Source organism: Natator depressus, chromosome 18 (genome assembly GCF_965152275.1).
Source record: "Natator depressus isolate rNatDep1 chromosome 18, rNatDep2.hap1, whole genome shotgun sequence".
NCBI classification, from domain to species: domain Eukaryota; kingdom Metazoa; phylum Chordata; order Testudines; family Cheloniidae; genus Natator; species Natator depressus.
In genome coordinates, this window is record NC_134251.1 from 8,754,290 (window position 1) to 8,774,355 (window position 20,066).

Consider the following 20,066-nt stretch of genomic DNA (forward strand, 5'->3'; position numbering starts at 1 on the left):
GCATAGTGACCTAATTAAACAGATGCATGTGCTATCTGACCGAGAGCTTTACCTTCACGCCCCCAGCCCCCAGTCTCTTTCTTTTCTGTATTAAGTCTAAGGTTTTATATCTGGAATGGGACAAAGATGGTACTTACAGCTCTTTATGCTTTGGCAATTAATTGTGCCAGCTTCTCTCTGCAGCTTAACATGTAGTTTAAGGTAAATAACTGTTTAAATGCCCCCCTCCCCTCCCCCTTTTTTCTTAAAGTACGCTATTTGTTCTCAGTTTGCTCTCTCCTAGCTGACCTCTGGTGGAAGGGTCTCTTTTGCATTATCTCCACCCAGAAGAGGTACCAGCTGTTAACTTCTACTCCTGTGGACTTTTTTTTGCTTTCGCTGAACTCAGATCTATTCTCTTCTTCTTGTTGAGGCATTTGCCGCAAACTTTATCCTTTTGTAGCACAAGATGAGAATAATTGTTACTGGAGAGCTTCCTGCTCCTCTCTTAGTGTATGTGATCTATCACATGTTGTATGTCCACTCCACCAAGGCATCCTCTATGATAAAGGGAAAATTTGTATAGGGCTTATTTTATAATCCTGGCTTGTTCCTGTACTGGTAACTTTAACACTAACATTAAAGGCCTGTGTTGATTATATTTCCTTTTTGAAAATTTATTCTGCTCCATGGTGAGCCAGGCAGAGGAAAGAATAACTTTCTCTCCAAAAAGAACACACACTGGAAAATAAAAATTGCACAATGCTTTTAAAATCCTTGCCAAAAAAGGAGGGGGGTGGACTTTGAGGAGGTGCTTAGAGATCAGAAAAGGCTTGAGAAACTCCTTCCTAATATTACTGGGCAACAGTAACTGGAGTTGGTATAGGCACTACAGTAATCGTCCACCCCCACATCCCTTTGAGGGGTTTGAGTACATATCTCACTTGCCAAAGAAACATGCCAGGCTGTACCCAGAGTGAGCAGTGGTGAAGGTTTAGCCCAGAGCAACAGATTCATTGGATAAAACAGTTTCAGTGCCAGAGCAGGATTGGACTCTACCAAACTGTGATACCATCCAGCACCATTGCTAGAGCATGTCCTTGTTTTTTCCACCTCCTCTCCCTTGTTGGGCAGCATTAATCAGTCATTAAAACAGTTTATTGGAAACAGTAACTTTTTTCTTTCCAATTTTGAATCATTTTATCTGGCCCCAATTTTTAATTTGAGCTGTGTACTTTGGAGCCACGGCTCCTCTGTGGCTTGGAGAGGTTTTTTTGTTTAAGTTCTCTGTGTGCTGCAGCGCTAATAGCCTGGGAAGCTAATGGGTTTAGCCAGAGAGGAGAGCATCTCTGGGTAAACGACAAAAGAATCTTAAAGTTGTGGTGCCCTAAAAAAATATTCTCTGCCAACACTTGTGTATGAAAAGCGCTAGCTGATTGTGCGGCTTGGCCTTGAGTGAGAAATTGAACTAGTTTAGGTGACCTGCTTTTGTAAGGGTCATAAAGTTAACTTCCTTTCACAAAACAGCATGTATTGTCTGTGTGCTCTGGAGAATATTGCCCTTTTAAGCATTACTGTAAAATTCACCATTGTACATACTGCAGTGCTGACCTCTTTCAATTTGCAGAAAGAAACTGTGACTTTTTAAAAGAGGTAAGGACTGGAAAGGGATAGCTAGCAATTTAGATTGAATGTTCTCTTTTTTTCCCCAAGACCTCCCCGTTCTGGGTTTGTTGGTTTTTTGTTTTTGTTTTTTTTAACTAACCCATAATTGGGCTTTGTTTGGCTTAATTTAAATTGTATTGGTTCAAAAATAGGTCTTGAACCTGTCCAAATAAATTATGCAAAATGGCTCCATGTGAGGGCAGGTCTCCTGTCTCACTCTATGGAGTAAGACTGTAATGTTCCTAACTGAGGTTGGAATAGGAATGGCTTCCTGCTGCTTGATTTCTAATTACATAAATGGAAGGGGAAAAAGTGGAAATTCTAAGTACCAAAAGGAATGTTAAATTTAGTATAATATGCTCATCTGGAAGCTATCACATTTTTCCTCCTTCCTTAAGCCTGCTGAAATCATTGCTTCCCCTCAGACTCTGTAGCATAATTTGGATCACTATCAGAGTGCACACAATATAGGCCGAAAACAGGCAGGTATTCCCACTGAGAACTTAGTAACTTCTCCACTAAGAGAACTACTTATGTCATCCCTGGTGCAATTTCAACATAATAGGAAAATAGAGGGTGGGAAGTGAAGAATAAAGAAACCATGTTTCCATCTTTTTTTCTTTTTCTTTTAAATTGCTGACTAGAACTGTTTTTGACTGCTTAACAGCTCCCTAAGTGCCAGACTAGCCACAAATCTGAGACTCCTTAACAGCTTGATTAGATGTCGTCCGAGGCTTTGAAATGAATAAACAAGTCCCAGAAAAGCAGAGACTGCTGGAGGGGAAAAAAATACAAATGCAGCTTGATATTGTTGATCTTGGTTCTTAGTGTGTTGATCAAGATACTGTCTTTTCCTTGTATTTCAGTGGTGCCTAGGGACCCAGGGAGCTTGGTGATGTAAAAAACAGTCTGTGTGGAGGAGAGTTTAATATTAATAAAAGCAGAGCGTGGTAGGCTTAGCCCCACTTTACGGATGGGGATCTGAGGTGGAGACTATAAATTATCTTGCCCAAAGTCTCTCTCACAATGTGACAGAGCTGGGAACTGAACTCGGGACTTAATTAGTTGCTTTAACCATCCTTCAATTTTGATTTATTGTCAGAGACTCTCCAGAAAGGCTGCTTACTCTTTGTAGTTTGGGAGTCATCAAAGTGGAGTTATGCTACAGCCCTTTCAGTCAGCAGACCTCATTCTCCCCGATTTATCATAGTAAAGGGAGATAGCTGACTGACACTGACTAGTCTTAGGGGTTGAGGGGGTCAGGATTTCTATATGCTAGTCTCGGTTCTCCACCCACTGACTCTGTGTGATCTTGGAGTAAGACTTCTAACCATTTTGTGTTTCTGTTTCTCTTGTCAAATAGGAATGACTACTCCCTCCCATGAAGGCTGTGTTTGTGAAACACTGTGTGCCTCAGGTATAGATGGCCATTGCATTTGTGTGTTTACCTAGAGATAAGGTGTGGGCAGAGAAGGGGATGGTGGACAGAGCATTGTGGAACCCCCAGCTGGAGGGAGGAGAAGATGAGGAAGATTTTCTGAAGGACTCACTGAAGGCATGATTAGAGAGAGAAGAATGCCAGGAGAGGACAGGATTGCAAGAAAATTGGCGCATGAGGATGGAGTACTGCTTCTAAGGTGGGCTAGCAAGAGGTCATCTGTGACTTTAGGTGTGCATTTTCTTTGCTTATCTAGGAGAGTGGCTCCATACAGGTGTTAAGGCTCAGGGATTAAGCTTTAACTGTGGCCTGCCCCTGTATTTAGGCACACCTGCACTGGTCTGAAATGCAATCGCACAATTTCACCCCACTTTTAAATTACGTCGTCATGCTACAGCACTCCCTGTTTCAAGCAGTGTTACCTCCAGCTGGTCTGACTGACCTTGGACTTCTAATGACAGCAGGGACACCAGCCACCTTGTTCAAAACAAAATATTTATCTGTACAGATATATGCTGGGAGAAAAAGGTTAAAACAATAGAAGTGTCAATGCTTATTATCTTACCTAAGGCTAGCATTTCCCTTAAGCTGGTTCATATGACCTAGTTAGCCTTTGTGTTCCTAGCTGTTGCCCCCTTCTCTTCCTGAAGATCAAGATGCAGCCTGTGGACTTGTTTCCTCAAAAGCAGCTTGTAACTGTTTTCAAACTGTGTGAGAATTCCTACCCGAATGCCCCTGCGGTTTCAAGGTTGCAAGCTAGGATCAGTCGTCTTCTTCTTCTCCTTCCTTCTGCCCCCCAAGTCCAGACTAGTGGAGGTAAGCCTCAAAGAAATGATCACCTCCACTGTTCCTTGAGTTCTGGCCATAGCTGCTGTCTGCAGCTGTTGCCTTTTGGTTCCTGCAGATCAAAGCAAGCAAAGATTGATTTTAAACCTTATTTACCCTTTAGCCAGCAAGACCACTACCCTGAAGCCTACAGCTACCTAATATTCTTACAAATGTAACATAATTCTCATATTCTTCACAGCAGTGGAGCAGGATCCTTACCAGCCCACCCTGCCTCTGCCCCATTGGGCCTCTGTAAATCTGTTCCTAGCAGAAAATTGGCATGCAGGTACCTGGTCTAGGAGAGGATTACTATTTATCACTGGCCCTGAATGCTATAAACAATGTCCTATGGGTCTCCATCAACACAAGGGCCTCCTCCTATTGCTCTGTGACTACTACACTTCCGTCCATGAGCTCCTGCCCACTCCAGAGAACAAGAATTCAAATTGGATCCAATCCTTTCTCTTATTCTGGATCAGTAACTTGACCCACCTGTGGTAGGGAAATAAAACAAACAAATGAACTTGCCCCTATTTCCTGTAAACTGCCGAAGGGACTGGTACTGAATTTGGCAAATGGACTCAAGTTCCAGCAGGCAGGAGAATACAATGCAATGCTGACTGTGTCCAAGTGCTCTGAGAGCCCTGCCTTCGGGCCACCCACAGTGAAATGTGCAACTGAGTCAGATCAAAACTAAATGGGAAAACAGTTTATGGAAATTCAGCTGTGGATTCCTGTTGTCTCTACTATGACTGCTGGCTAGCGGTGTACAGCCCACCACAGGCAGCTATTTAGATCTGTATGTTCCTCATGGCAGTGAACCGTGTCCTCTTCTGTAGCTTGTAAAGATGCTGAGAAAGTTGGTAAATAATAGCATTCCACCTAAAATCTCTCCAAACAGCAGTATTGGTAGCAGAGGCTCTCGGATCAGGACTAGGAGTACTTGCCAATTCCTAGAGATGGTCATGCGCAAACCAATTCAGATTCCATTTTGTAAATCTTTTTCCCTTCCACATAATGGGGAATGATTGCTTATTCAATAGCTTTAGAGTGCTCCCATTTGGATAACAGCCATCAATTTAAAGTTAGAGAAAAGCCTGAACTGTGATGTTTGGATCCTAGGGCTTGTTTTGGCTCGTTATGGAGGTAAGGGACAAACACACAATTCAGATGCAGATCTGAGCAAAGCTGAGGGGGCTCAAATCCATCTTTGTGTAGAGCTGCCTGCAAAAGATTATTCTCTAAAACTTTGTTCAGTCTGTAAATGTATTCCAGAGCAAAGCTGCTGTCCAAGGCTGGATGATTAGGTTCCATCTATTCTACAGGATGGAACTGTGTTTTAACTAGGATAGGGGACATCCATGATGAGGGACACACTCAGGATCACCTGATGAGGATAAATATTGCGGTATACGTGATCATAGACCCTCCCTAATCTGTAGGTACAACCATGTGAAAGTGTAAATCGGGTGGCCCAGTTACTGCTACCACTGTCCAGTGTGTAACCAGGTCTCCCACCATGCAATTTTTCTGGAGCATAAGTGGGACTTTAGATTCGTCGGCTAAGTATCTGTAAACCCCTTTCAGTCTTTGCCCTTTCTGTTGAATCTGCCAAAAGATGTGCCAAGCATGGAAGTGGATGACTGTCCATGGGGAAACTAGACCAAATCCACCACATTATTGCAGAGAAGCCACCAAACGGCCATCAGATACTTATAGTATTGTCAGTGCTGACTCAAGGAAGTTAGAAAATTGGGGTAAAAACAATCACCACTTTGTTTTTTTTCATAGATTTTCTCCACTACCAATTCAGGGTTGGATTTGAACTAGAGATAAACCGCTTAGTGACCCAAAGCAGGCACCTATCTCTTGAGCCTAATCCCAGCTCTCCCACTGACTTATTGTTTGGCCTTGCATGAGTCACTTAATTGCTCTGTGCCTTCATTTCCCTATCTGTAAAATGGAGATACTATCAGTTCTACCTCCCAGGAACATAAACTGATGGGTGATTATTATGGAAACCTGGGTTACTTTGTGTTTAGGCATCTATAGAGCACCTCTCACTGTGGTGTCTAAATGTTTGCGGTCTGTGCTCTATTCCTGGCTCCAATACAGACTCCCTGGGATCTTGAGCAACTCCCTTAATCTCTCTCTGCCTCCCCCATAAAATGAGCCTAATGGTACCTACCCACCTTGCAATGGCATTGAGGTCTAGTTCATTCATGGGTAAAATTCAGCTTTGTGCAGTGAGCCAGCATAAAGTCTATGAACCACTTAAATCCTATTTTGAGTGTTAGCCATCTGCACAGGGTTGAATTTCACCCTAATGTTTATAAAGTGCTTTGAGCTCTCCCGATGGAAGGTGCTATAGAAGAACAAACTATTATGCAAGTACCGTGTGTGATTTTTTTTGAGTCACACTTTATAACCATTTTCCAACACTATGCTTGACACCCAGAGCTCCTGGATAATAGAGCATTGGTGTAATAATTCATTATCCTGCCAGCAGGAATAGGGATATTGGTCTCCTCTCCAATGTCACTTTTATAGAGTGCAGATACTAATGCTGCTTATTAGAATGGTGTCTGTTACAAATTACACAGGAAGACGCGTGTCACCGGGGATGGGGGGAGGGCAGAAGTTTGGAGGGTATTGCTTAAACAGCAGAACCATACTACTTTGTGACCCAGTGGTACAGAGGCAATGCAATGTGCTTACACGCAGGGGATCTGTTATCTGGTCTCATGCTTCCTCAGCCAGCTGGAGGTGCGAGCCCTGTGATGGGAAACTACTTAGCCCCTGGTGGCAGGTGAGGAATACTGCACTTTCCTACCCTATTCACGCACTTTTTCTGCAAGGCAAAGTTGCCGCAGAGCAATAGGGAAGAATGGTGTGGGGGTGGGAGAGGGTGGAGCTCCTGGGGCATGGGGGAGGGAGAAATGGAATGCTCTAAGCAGGTGGGTTAAATGACACAATCGGTTAGCAAAATAGCCTCTTGTCTTTGAAGCCCTCCTCCCCGAGATGCAATATTGGCTGCGGCCACAGGAAAAGAATTTTAACACGAGTTCCCCATGTGATGCTGTGGCAAAAAGGGCCACTGCAGTCTCTTGGATGTATAACCAGGGGCGTACCGAGTAAGAGTAGGGATGTGATTTTTACCTCTGTATATGGCATTGATGAGACTGGAATACTGCATCCGGTTCTGGGGTCCACATTTGAAAACAGGTGTGGAAAAATTGGAGAAAGTGTAGAGAAGAGCCACAAAAAATATTTGAGGGCTTACAGTGAAAAATGCGAAGAGCTCCATCAGTTTGTCTTCAGAAAGAAGATTGCAAGGTGGCTTGATTACAGTGTACAAGTACCTTCATGGGGAGAAAACACTGGGTATTAAAAGGCTTTTGATCCTAGTGGAGAAAGGTATCACAAGAACCAATGGCTGGAAGCTGAAGCCAGACAAGTTCAAATTGGAAATTAGGTGCACATTTTTAACACTGATGGTTAATCACAAACTACTTGGAACAAACTACCAAAGGCAGTGATGGATTCTGCATCTCTTGATGTCTTTCGATCAAGATTGCATACCTTTCTGGAAGATATGTGCTAGCTAAATATTGGACTAGAGCCAAATTATTGGGCTCCATCCAGGGGTAACTGGGTGAAATTTAATGTCCTGTGATATTCAGGAGGTCAGACTAGATGACTGAATATTCTAACGGTCTCTTCTGGACTTAAACACTCATCAATCTTCCCCCAAGGCCATTAGAGGTGACTGAATTTTCCTTGGTCTCCATCCCATGGTTTCATCTGAATTGAACGGGAGGCAGGGCCCTCTCAGTTCAGAAATCCAATTTGTGGGACTCACACACTGGATATGTCTGTGGCCCCCTTTGAGGCATAGTATAAGCTATTTCTATTCAGATCCGTATTGCTTTGTCCTCATGAATGTTACCAGTTCTTCCCTTTTGTACAATGTTCTCTTGCCTGTTTTAACTTGAGGGAATGTTGATGGTGTTTTTGTTTTGTTTTCTGGGCATAAGGCCCAGTTTTTAATTCTCTCTGAAGATCGTGTGGTATCCTAGATAATCTGCCTCAAGATGGAGTATTTCCTATGTCAATAAATGCATCAGTGAACGAGGGGCAGTTGGAGAGTGAGGGCTGGCAGAGTTAGGTAGGTTTGCAGGTCAGGACTGGAGGTGCATTTCAAGGCCTGTGTGGGAAAGTTTGCACAGTGCCTTTCCCTGCACCACATAAGACCGTGTGCAGAATATGGAATTTGCTGTTGTTTCAGGCAGAAGGAATAACACTCCTAAATCCTGGGAAACATGTTAGTGTCAGGAGGGCTAGGGGGAGGATCCAGTTCACTGTCTGCTAAAATGTGAATTTTATAGCCATACTTGGCATAAGGAGAGGTAGACTGGCAGATAGAGAAAAGGTCACTGTGACTTCTATAAGCACAGGAAGAACCTATGATAATATGTAACAGAGGCTTTCTTAAAGTAGTCCATGAAATAATTTGGAATGTTAATTCTTGTCCTGGAGCAATTGTTTCGGCAGTGGCTCTGATTTTTAATGATTGTTTTGTCTGGACTGGGAACTGCCTTAATTCTATTTGGACAGGTTTGAGACACAGCCACAAGTGGAAAGGGCTCAGAGTGAGGTAGAACAAGGCAACATGGGGCAGGAAGTAGTCTCTCAAGCCCCACCCCTTTGAAGATGTTAGCTGTTTTACCAAACCTGCTTGAGACATGTCTCATCACAGGGAGCATATACGCTAGGGAAATACATGTGGGTTAGCTACCTTAACTTACGCCTCAACCATTTTGCTAGTGTTGATGCAAGTTGATGCAGGTCTATCCTAGGTAGACCAGCTGTCTTGAGGTCGGAAATATTAACTTGTGTATACATGAGAGAAAAGGTGGAGATGTACATGGAGGTACCAAACCTCAATGTATCTTCTAGTGAAGACAATCCCATGGTTGTTACCCATCCAGTGACACTTCTTGCAGATGAAGAGGTATTAAGATAAGTCTCCTGGCCAAATCGCTTGGGGGGGGGAAACGTTAATTTTCCACAAAAAGAAAAGGAGTACTTGTGGCACCCTAGAGGCTAACAAATTTATTTGAGCATAAGCTTTCGTGTGCTACAGCTCACTTCATCGGATGCATGCAGTGGAAAATACAGTGGGGAGATTTGTTTCATGTTCTCTGTGTATATAAATCTCTCCACTGTATTTTCCACTGCATGCATCCGATGAAGTGAGCTGTAGCACACGAAAGCTTATGCTCAAATAAATTTGTTAGCCTCTAAGGTGCCACAAGTCCTCCTTTTCTTTTGCGGATACAGACAAACACGGCTGCTACTCTGAAACCATTAATTTTCCAATTGGTTACACTAGTATTGCCAACCCTAAGAATTCAAAAGTCACAATTCATGAGATTGGCTTAAAAATCATTATTATTATTTTTTAAAAAGTTTAAATTTGCTTTCTGTTGTTTGAGCCTTTACAGGTCACCCTTTTCAGGTTTTTCTCACTAACTATGATGGCTAGAAGCATACTTTTTGAAAGAAAAAGATGAAAGCTGAGATTCTCATGTAGTAGCAGGACTCCAGAAGATAGGTTTTTAAGAAGAGCACCCAACTTTGTATGACTCACCATAAAATCATGTGAGTTTACAGTAGTCTTCTTAACTTCCTGTGCTAATCTATAATGTGGTATTCCTTGGGCCAAGTCACCAGGTCGATCCCAGTGCTGGCTGCATTCTAGTAGTGGACGAAGTGTTCCCTGTGTCTAGGTACATATTATTAGTTTGTACAGTCTGCAAATATTTTGTAAGCTCTTTGGTGCAAGAACATCTTCTTACTGTGTGAATGGTGTCCAGCATGAGGGGGCCCTGATCCTGGCTGGGGCCTGTAGGCATTTGTGTAATATAAAAAATTACTGTAATAAAAAAATGTTTTGAGAGAGATTTGGGAGGAAAGCCCTGTAGGAAAAGTAAGATCATTATCAGAAGGGATTTAGCCTTTTCTAACTGAGTAAAAGAGAACATATTTTTAAAGTAGACGAAAAAGAGTTGAGCTCCAAGGCAAGGCAAGAGGGCACCTGTGAATTAATGCCAACACCCTATTCCCAGACCCTCTGATCAAAAGTGTCCCTGCAGCCCTGGATTTAATAGAAGACAGATTCTGTGTGACCTGAGTTACCAGCAGCAGGGAGGAGGGAGGGAGGAAGGGGCCCTGGATGCCTGGAGGCAAGAGCAATTGGGCAAGGTGGAAAATGAAGTGATTAAACACACTTGGACTTGCTCAGAGATGGGAGGGGAGCTTTTTTTTTTTAAAGTACTGCCCCAGGGCCCCAAAATGTGTTGGCACTGCAGCACAGAGAAACCACTAATCCCAGCCACTAAGGGGTGGGAACCGGGCTTTCTCTCTCTCTCTGAGTTTTTGGACCCCTGTCGAAGGAAAGGCTGATGGGATTAGAGGAAACAGCTGGCTCGAGTCTTACCCTGCGGGAGCTCACATTCTCAAGACTCAGGAAGAGAGGAGCTCCCCACTGCTGAGGCACATTCCAGATCATTTGCCAAGCCCAGATGTTTTCTAATGAGTTCTATGATAAATCCTTTTAATCAGAACCAAGTTCAGCCCTGCCACAGGGCTCTCTCCATATAGGTCAGACACTACACATCACCAGCCAGGTCTGTCCCTATTGGTCAGTTCCTACAGCTGGGTCTGTCCTGCATCTCTGCTCCTGCCAAGTGGGTCTCTCCCTAAGCTCAGGCCCCACTGGCTAGGTTTGCCCTATACGCTGGGCCCAATAACCCCTGCCAAGCAGTCTGTTTATGGAACTCAGGCCCTGCCAGCTGGCTCTGTGCCCCTAAGTCAGCCCCTGCCCCCACACTAACCAGGTCTCTCCCTACAGCTTGAGCCCTGACAGTCAGTTTGCCCTGTCAGCTCAGGCCTTGCCAGCTGGGTCTACCCATACCACTTATACTGTGCCACCCCATTGGCCAAGTCAGGTCTGTCTGTTAACAAAGATTCAGCTAAAGGCTTGTGTCTCTCTGTTCTAAAGCTCACAAGATGGGTGAGGTAATATTTTTTATGAGACCAGCTTCTGTTGGTAAAAGAGACAAGTTTCGAGCTTACCCAGAGCTCTTCCTCGGGGCCGAAAGCTGAGCACTGCATGAGGCCAAGTAGCTCAAATGCCCCAGTTGCCTGAGGCCTCCCCTCTATCCTCTTTCCCAATATAATCTCTGCACAGCACATTCAGTCAGGTGCAGGAGTGGCCGAAGCACTCTAAAAGGGGGGGGGCGGCCCACAGGCACCTGAACCATGGCCCCATCCCCACACTGCCCCTTCTCCCCAAGACCCCTCCACCATCCCACCTCTTCCCCCAAAACCCCGGCCCCCTGCTCACTCCGCTCCACCTCCTCCCTGTTGCTCACCCTTATGGCTAGTAAAAAGGGGCGGGGGGTGTGGAGGTGGGCTGGGATGGTGCCCCTGGCCAGGTGCATTGTCAAGCCAGTCTTCTGAATGCGCAGAGAACGGTCTGAGCTGTGTAACACCATGTCCCGACCCACATGGCTTGGGGCTCAGCTAGAACATGACAGTGTAAGAGGGGTTTTACTAGTGCTACGATCCATAAGAGTGTGTGATACACACACAGTTCTCAGCTCCTAGATATGTGACTATGTGACTCGATAGCCACACACTCCAGCGTGGTATGGTGAGGGCTCTCTCCTTATACCCTCGTTCTTCTCCCTCCTTTCATCCACCTGAATTTGGAATAGGAAATCCTGGACCATGTGATCTGTCTCCTTTGTTGCTCCATTAAATCGCTGCCTGCGTCTTCCACCGTGAATCCTTTCCCCTCGTAGGTCTCAGATTAAGCATCCTGTGCTAATATGTTGGAGCGATCTCATGGGTTTATTCTGAACCTAAGTTGGTGCAACTCCACTGATTTTAGTGAGCTCCTCACTCCACTGGGAGAGAATTACTAGCTATTTGACTCCTGAAGGAAGCTAGCAGCTGCTGGAAGATAAGGCTGACTGCATATGTGCTATGTATTTCAGTATGTGGAGCCTCTTGCTGCTGATGTCGGGGGTTTTTGGCTGCAAAAGGAAGTTGCATCTTGCTTCAGCAGATAATAGTCCCTGTACCAGAGAACCTACGTTCTCAACAGATAGCGGGTGTGAAAAAGGAAATCTGCTATTATCTTCATTTTACAGATGGGGAATAGAGGCCCAGTGAGATGAAGTGACTTGCCCAAGGTCATGCAGGATGTCTGTAGCAGAGCCAGGATTTGCGCCCAGATAGGCTGAATCCCAGACCAGTGGATTAACCATAAGCCCATCCTTCCTTCTGTGCCCTCTCTTGGACTGGCCAAATATCTTGTATCTCCACCTCATGAAGGTCAGGTGCCCCTTAGAACATGTCTGTGAGGTATTGAGCAACATGTGGGTTAGTGGAGGGAGAAAGAGAGCACAATCCCAGCTGCTGAGACATCTAAGAGAACAATTCTTCTTCTCCTTGCCACGCCCTGCTGCCCTGGATTCTCCCTGTTCCCAGCTGCTTTTCCCAGCAGGTGTTTTCCAGAGTCCCAACCATGGGCAGGGAGCCATAGAATTGGCATTAAAACAGAAATAAAAGAAACAGTTTTATTTTTAACTGTTAATAAACTCTTTTAACTCTCACGCCCACAGCTCGTAGTCCTGTCCTGACAAGCTGGGAGTCCCTGGCACTGCGGGTGCACGTCCGCGGGCCTGAAACAGCAGCAGTGGGTAAGAGAGTGAAGCTTCCAGAGGGATATAAGCATGTGTTCCTGGTAGGTTTCCATTGCCCGGCTGTAATGCCCAAGCATGCATTTTACAAGGCAGTGGCCCTGCAGCAGTGCAAAGGACTAACTAGATAGGAATCGACTGGCTAAGCAGCAGTTCTGCAGAAAAGGACCTGGGGATTACAGTGGATGAGAAGCTGGATATGAATCAGCAGTGTGCCCTTGTTGCCAAGAAGGCCAATGGCATATTGAACTGTATTAGTAGGAGCATTGCCAGCAGATTCAGGGAAGTGATTATTCCCCTCTATTTGGCACTGGGGAGGCCACACCTGGAGTACTGCGTCCAGTTTTGGTCCCCCCACTACAGAAGGGATGTGGACAAATTGGAGAGAGTCCAGTGGAGGGCAACGAAAATGATTAGGGGGCTGGGGCACATGATTTATGAGGAGAGGCTGAGGGAACTGGGGTTATTTAGTCTACAGAAGAGAAGAGTGAGGGGGGATTTGATAGCAGCCTTCAATTACCTGAAGGGGGGTTCCAAAGAGGATGGAGCTCAGCTGTTCTCAGTGGTGGCAGATGACAGAACAAGGAGCAATGGTCTCAAGTTGCGGTGGGGGAGGTCTAGGTTGGATATTAGGAAAATCTATTTCACTAGGAGGGTGGTGAAGCACTGGAATGGGTTACCTGGGGAGGTCGTGGAATCTCCGTCCTTAGAGGTTTTTAAGGCCCGGCTTGACAAAGCCCTGGTTGGGATGATTTAGTTGGTGTTGGTCCTGCTTTGAGCAGGGGATTGGACTAGGGGGTCTCTTCCAACCCTAATATTCTATGATTCTATGATGTGCGGGGATATGTACACATTTGAACAATCCTGCGTGAACCAGGAGTGTCCATGGGGGAAAAACAAGAGGCCTAATGAATGTGACCTCACGTGTGGGTGTGAGAATCGACTGCTGGATCTTAGAAATCAGTGTATTTTGCTGCTCAGCTTTCAAAATAATCAGCATGGTCTGTCAATGGAGCATTTAGGCCACATGAGCATAAGGGGAATGGGGAAGTGGTGAGTGAAGGGCTGCCGAGTTGAAGGAGGCACATTCATTAATACTAGTCAAGTCAATGGGTCTGATCCAATGTCTGACTAAAATCAGGGCAGACTCCTGCTGCCTTTTACAGGCGCTGGATCAGGCCCCATGTGACTATCTTCTGTTTCCGGCTTCAGTATTGAACTGCCAAGAGGAAAGGAAAACGGTGACCGAGGCATGTTCCATGAGCTAAGGCAGGCAGCCATCTTGTGCTCCCATGCAAACCCTCTTGTAGTTTTTTTTCCGACCTAGACAGCTTTAACTCCATCTTCTGTGGTATGCTGTGCACAAATCTACAAATTTGCTGTATTTCTCCCTTTTCTAACCGCTACAATTACTCTGCAAACCACACAACACATCCACACACCTTGCCAATAACAACACAGTATAGTTGACATGTATCATAGTACAAAAATTAAAAACCTCCTTAAAAACATGTGAAGTTCCAAAGCACAAATAATGCCCAGGCCAAAATCACACAGACTAGTAAATACAGACTCTGTCCACAGAGGAGCAGAGTTAAGGTTGTCAGCGTGTCACTGTGGTGACAGCAGTTGGTAACTGTTGATTTGTTTGCAGTGTGGATGAGTTGTGTTTGGGAGAGGGTGACAGTGTGTGTGTGAGGAGATGAGGTCTGTAATTGGATGACTTTACTCTGGTTTTCATGGGACTGATTTGGGTATTATTTGTCTTTAGGAGCCTTAATTGTTTTAATAAAAGTTTTTTGGTATCTTTGAACTGGTATTACATCTCATCATGTTGCCTGCAGTTTCAATCTTTTCAGAGTATTTTGGAATGTAAGGACTGTTGTTTTGTGTATTTGCTACCCCACTGAATTTGGTTATACTGGCATGTTCGTGTTTGGTCAGTGCTGATTTAGAAGGAGATTTTTAAAAGCCTCTAAAGGATTTAGTGCACTTGGGAGCTTTTGAAAATCTCCCCTATAAGAATTCATGATGAAAAGATTAAATTGCATGGGTCACAGTATGGTGCCCTATTGGGACCCTAGTTACTACAGTCCTTCTATTTGAGGTTCTAACTATTAATGCCTCTTCATAATCTTTCCCTCGGATAATTTTACATCAGTGCTATAGTATTCTTATCGATTTGGGATCTAGCCAACATTGTACATTGATACACTGTGCTGAATGGCTTTCCCCAAATTTACTGTATTCCCTTTGGCTACTAAATCAGTTCTTTTTATCAGCAGCATTTTTGTGACAATCTCTTCTAGCATTGACTATTGGTATCTTGATCTGTTATTCGTGAGATTCTTGTGTTACCTTTATTTGAACGGCTAGCACTCTTGTCCCAGCGGGGTGCTATCCCCTGCTTTTCAAACACTGCAAACAACAGAGTGAACTATTCTAATGCTTTGTAATCTAACAGAGCAAACCAAAACCAACTCCATGTCGTTTGGGTGCATTTGGAGGAGGTGTATATGGAGCGTAAGTGACTTGCCTAAAATAACCAAGCAAGTAGATAGCACTAGTGGAGCTGGCAACAGCATCCAGAACTCCTGCCTCCCCTTCCTCTGTGTTCACCTCAAGTCTGAACTCCGGTTACAGGGTTAGTGATAAAACAAAGCGAAGACCATGAATGGGCAGCAAGCCAGCAACAGGCCTCCTCGCAACCATAGTTTTCCTATGGAAAGTTCCTAATACTCCTGTACAGCTAACCGTGATCCTACATGCCTACCACAAATCAGGTACCACAGTGGTGGGCATGGTGTAAGCACAAAGATAAGAGAACAATAAGACCACAGAAAGACTGCTCTTACTAGGTTTAGGTTGCCAACGCTCCAGGGTTGTCCTGGAGTCTCCAGGAATTAAAGAGGAATCTTTAATTAAAGATTATGTCATGCAAGGAAACCTCCAGGACTTCATCCAGCTGGAACTGGCAACCCTAAATAGGTTGCAAAGTCTCAGTAAAATTTACTGACATCTAAAACTAACATTGAAAACTGATTGTCAGACCGAGTCCATCAAAGCTGTGTGTAGGCAAAAACAGAAGGATGCTTCCTAAGGTTATTTCCCAGCAGGTATAGCTGCAGTGGCTGACTTATATTACCATCTCTGCTACCTACTTGCTGGGTTATTTTAGGCAAGTCACTTAGAGGAGACTCAGGGCGGGATATGATAGAGGTCTATAAAATCGTGAGTGGTGTGGAGAAAGGGAGTAAGGAAAAGTTATTTACTTGTTCCCATAATATATGAATTGAGGACCACCAAATGAAATTAATGGGCAGCAGGTTTAAAACAAAAGGACGTTCTTCTTCACGCAGCGCACAGTCAACCTGTGGAACTCCCTGCCTGAGGAGGTTGTGAAGGCTAGGACTATAACAGGGTTTAAAAGAGAACTGGATAAATTCATGGAGGTTAAGTCCATTAATGGCTATTAGCCAGGATGGGTAAGGAATGGTGTCCCTAGCCTCTGTTTGTCAGAGGGTGGAGATGGATGGCAGGAGAGAGATCATTTGATCGTTACCTGTTAGGTTCACTCCCTCTGGGGCACCTGGCATTGGCCGCTGTTGGCAGACAGGATACTGGGCTGGATGGACCTTTGGTCTGACCCAGTATGGCCAGTCCTATGTTCTTATGTTCTCTGTATACCTCCTTTTCTCCCTATAAATGATAAGAATAATGATAACAAGAGCCCCCAGTTTGTGAGACTTCATTAACTGATGTTTGCAAAGCATTTGCAGATCCCCCAGGGAAAGGTGCCACACAAAGGAAAAGTATTGTCATTAAATCATGAGGGTGTTACCTAAATGAAGGGAATCATACACGTTAGAGAGAGAAAACGCCTTTTCAGATCACTGAGGGTCCGTCTACACTACAAGTGCTAGAACAGCACAGCTGCAGCTACGCCACTGTAGCACTGCTGTGTAGACACCTGCTGTACTCATGGGAGGGGTTTTTCCATCACTGTAATAAATCCACCCCCCCCCCCCCCCCGAGAGGCAGTAACTAGTCACCAGAAGAATTCTTTTGTCAACCTAGCAGTGTCTACATGGGGGCTTAGGTCAGCTTAACTACATCTTTTAGGGCAGGGGTGGCCAACTTGAGACTGCGAAGGAACCAGAATTTACCAATGTACAGTGCCAAAGAGCCTCAGTAATATGTCAGCAGCCGCCCATCAGCTCCCCCACCCCGCTCCCAGCACCTCCTGATCAGCTGTTTCATGGCATGCAGGAGGCTCTTGGGGGGGGGAGGGGGCAGGAAGGGGTGGAGTGGGGGCAGAGCCAGGGGTTGAGCATTGACCTACCCCCCCCCCCCCGCACCTTGGAAAGTTGGCACCTGTAGCTCCAGCCCCAGAGTTGAAGCCTATACAAGGAGCCGCATATTAACTTCTGAAGAGCCGCATGTGGGTCTGGAGCCACAGATTGCCCACCCCTGTCTTAGGGTGTGAGCAATGTAGCAAAGTCGACCTAAGTTTTAGGTGGAGCTCAGGCCTGCATTGGCAAGAAACAGTGCACAGAGAAAGGACATAACAGGTATTAAACTGAGCCTACTCTTGATTGTACCATAAGAAGCCAAGGCCATCTCATCAGCTAAACCATAAAATGGTGTCAAGTTCAAAGAGGTCCATGAGGAGGCTCTCACGATCTCACTGGCAGGGATCCCTTATGATGATGCTCCCAGAGAATTAGGACCGTAGGAATCGCCAAAGTGGATCAGGTCAGCAGTCCATCTAGTCCAATATCCTACCTCTGACAGTGGTCAACACCAGATGCCTCCAAGGGAGGTAGAATAGGCAGCTATAGAATGACCTACCTCCATAAGGGAAGCTTCTTCCTTGCCCCCACCAAGTAGAGAGGACAGTTTATGCCTCAAAGTAGGGCGGTTTATACTCCTTCCAAACTTTTATTTTTAAATCATTACGGATTAACAACTGGATCAAGTCAACTGGATCTCTAACATCCCGGACACATTGAAAAACTGGACTCATCAGTAATCTACACGACCCTCCTCCTTAGAGGGGTCTCTTCTTGTTGCTGGAGCTAGCGAGTCTGAGTGGTGGCTAGGGAGAGGAGCATGAATAAAGGACTGGACTGGCGTTAGTAATCTCTGGTTGGAGGTCAGGGAAGAGCATGTTCGGAAAAGGAGGGGGGACGACAGAGGAGGTGGCTGGGGATCTCTGCAAATTAAAAACAAATAGTCTGAGGTCAAATTAAAACCACTAACAACAACACACCCTCTCAGTGTTTTTTGGAGTGTTCAGATGATCTCTGGCCCTGTAGCTTAGCTGCAGCTGGCCCCTCTCCAGGGTGAGCTGCAGAGGAGAGAGAGAAGCGTAAACCTCTAAGAAATTGGGCTGAGGGCACTTTAAATCTTTCCTGTCCCTGCTTGCTCATTCCTGTCTAGTACAATATAATCAGATCCTCTCAGAGTCAAGCCCCTTTCCTTACTGAAGGCAGCCTGGAATTGCTCTGCTTGTGTGAGAGAGAGAGAGAGAGACAGACTGATTGTGATTTTCCTGTGCAGTGCTGCTGTCTCCATTCTGAGCCTAGCCAGGAGGGGACAGAGAGCTCTCTGCACTAGAGTGGAGTTTGCCATTTGCTGTGGGCTTCCTTGCCTCTCTGGCATTTCTCCGCGGGCAGGGAATCTTTGGGAGCAGATGCCTTGGAGGGGCTGGATCCTTCCAGTACCAGGTTGAGCTTCCCAAGCCCCATTACCTTTCTCAACTGGGGTTTGGTTTTGGCTGGGGGTTTCTGCAGCCTTTCCAGCCCAGCTCTTGCCTTTCACGCTAGCGAACTGGAGTGAACTGGGGCTCCTCTGATTTTTTTTCTGGAAAGTTTTTTTCCTCCCTGTCCAATCTCCCCCCTCCCCAGTTGATTGTGAAATTCTGTTTGGATGGGCTTGAACCTTCTGCACCTTTTGGATTCTGTTGCCTGACTGAGGCTCTCACCCAGGCTCTCAACCACTTGTTGTTATTCATAATTATTTTTGCTCCTTTCCTACCTGTTGGCTTGTGGCGGAGGAAGTTTCTGCACTTCTGGGTTTGCGAGGATTTTGACCTTCTCAGTCCCTCTGGATTCCCTGCACTCCAGGATGCTGTTGCTGCTGGGGATGAGGATGTTATAACTTCTAGAGGGGGCAGATATATTTTCTCTCCCCCCCCCCCCCATTTCCCTATTTGGAGAGGATACAGATCTGAGGTGTTGAGTTTGGCTTGCTCCTTGTTTTGTTTTGTTTTTTTTTCTCCTCTGAGGAGATTGAGGGAAGATCCCAGTTCTTTTTAGTAGCTGATTTGCTGGGGCAATCTGAAATTTCTGTCCTCGGAGAGTGATCTGTATCGATCTGCTGGCTTCCCTCTGAGCTTCTAGCCAAGGACCTTATGGGATTTTCCTTCAGTCGACTTCATGGTAAGTAACCCCCCGCACACACCCTCCAAAGCACTTTTCATCCACATAAAGTTGCAAACTGCTAGGCATTGTTGCAATTGCAAAACTTTTCTTCTTCTCTGAATTAAATAAAAAATAAACCTGCTGCATTTTCTTCCTGATTTATCAAGACCAGATTTTTGCTTCTTCTCCCCACCCCTTTTCCCCCCAAAGTGATTCATGGCTTGAAGGATGAGAAATTGCCACAAACAGAAATCAGATACAGATGAGGAAGACTTCAGGAGATATGCTTTGAAATCATTAAAATATTTCCACCAACACCCTAGTCCTTCCCGCCCCCCGAAAAGTAAAGAAGAAACATAATAACCCCCACCCATTAGAAGCAATTTAATTTTGTATCATTTGCAAATTTTTGGTGTGCAGATTTTCTGATCAATTTTCATGAATTTTTTGGATGCAGATAAGAAAGGGTGGGGGAGGGATATTTAATCAAAATCCTTAAAGTGCATTGATTAACCGGAGTATCAGAAAAATGTAATAGTTTGGGCAAAATAATGAAAGGAAATGTTCCTACTGGAAAGAAAACGATCATATTGTAAACTTACCTACAAACGTATTTCTGTATTACAAATGTATTACATATATTGTACTGCTTTTACATATATACACGCACCTGACAAATACAGTAAATATTTCTTTTAAAACCATTGAAATATTATGCAAGCATTGACAAATGAATGTATATGTTATACCTATATCTATTTTGCATGGTAATCATAGCTTAATAATAATAATAAAAATAAATTTCATATTTGATAGGTGCATTGTAAATATTTATAATGCTATTAATTTGTTACAGACATAATTTCCACATCTTCCATATATAAGGATAGTTCAGTTGTGATATTAGTGATATATTTCAAGGACAGAATTTGCTGTGCTCTATTTTCATGTCTCATA

General features: G+C 44.8%; 1 protein-coding gene and 1 long non-coding RNA gene across 3 annotated transcripts in view; one reads left to right on the forward strand and one right to left on the reverse strand.

Moving 5' to 3' along the window:
• NBL1 (NBL1, DAN family BMP antagonist) overlaps positions 1-20,066 on the forward strand; it is a 62,174-nt gene that overhangs the window by 23,933 nt on the left and 18,175 nt on the right. The window contains exon 1 of one of the 2 annotated variants that reach the window (XM_074975138.1): positions 18,146-19,127. The exons of the other annotated variant lie outside the window; for it this stretch is intronic. The gene's annotated coding sequence lies outside the window, so the exon portion shown is untranslated. Of the gene's footprint in view, positions 1-18,145; positions 19,128-20,066 lie in introns of those variants that run through there. 2 annotated transcript variants of the gene reach the window in all.
• LOC142000696 (uncharacterized) lies at positions 3,732-19,348 on the reverse strand. Its single transcript, XR_012642309.1, has 3 exons — positions 18,724-19,348; positions 16,247-16,383; positions 3,732-3,980 (listed from the first exon to the last, which is right to left on the reverse strand). It is a non-coding gene; the product is annotated as an uncharacterized LOC142000696 (long non-coding RNA).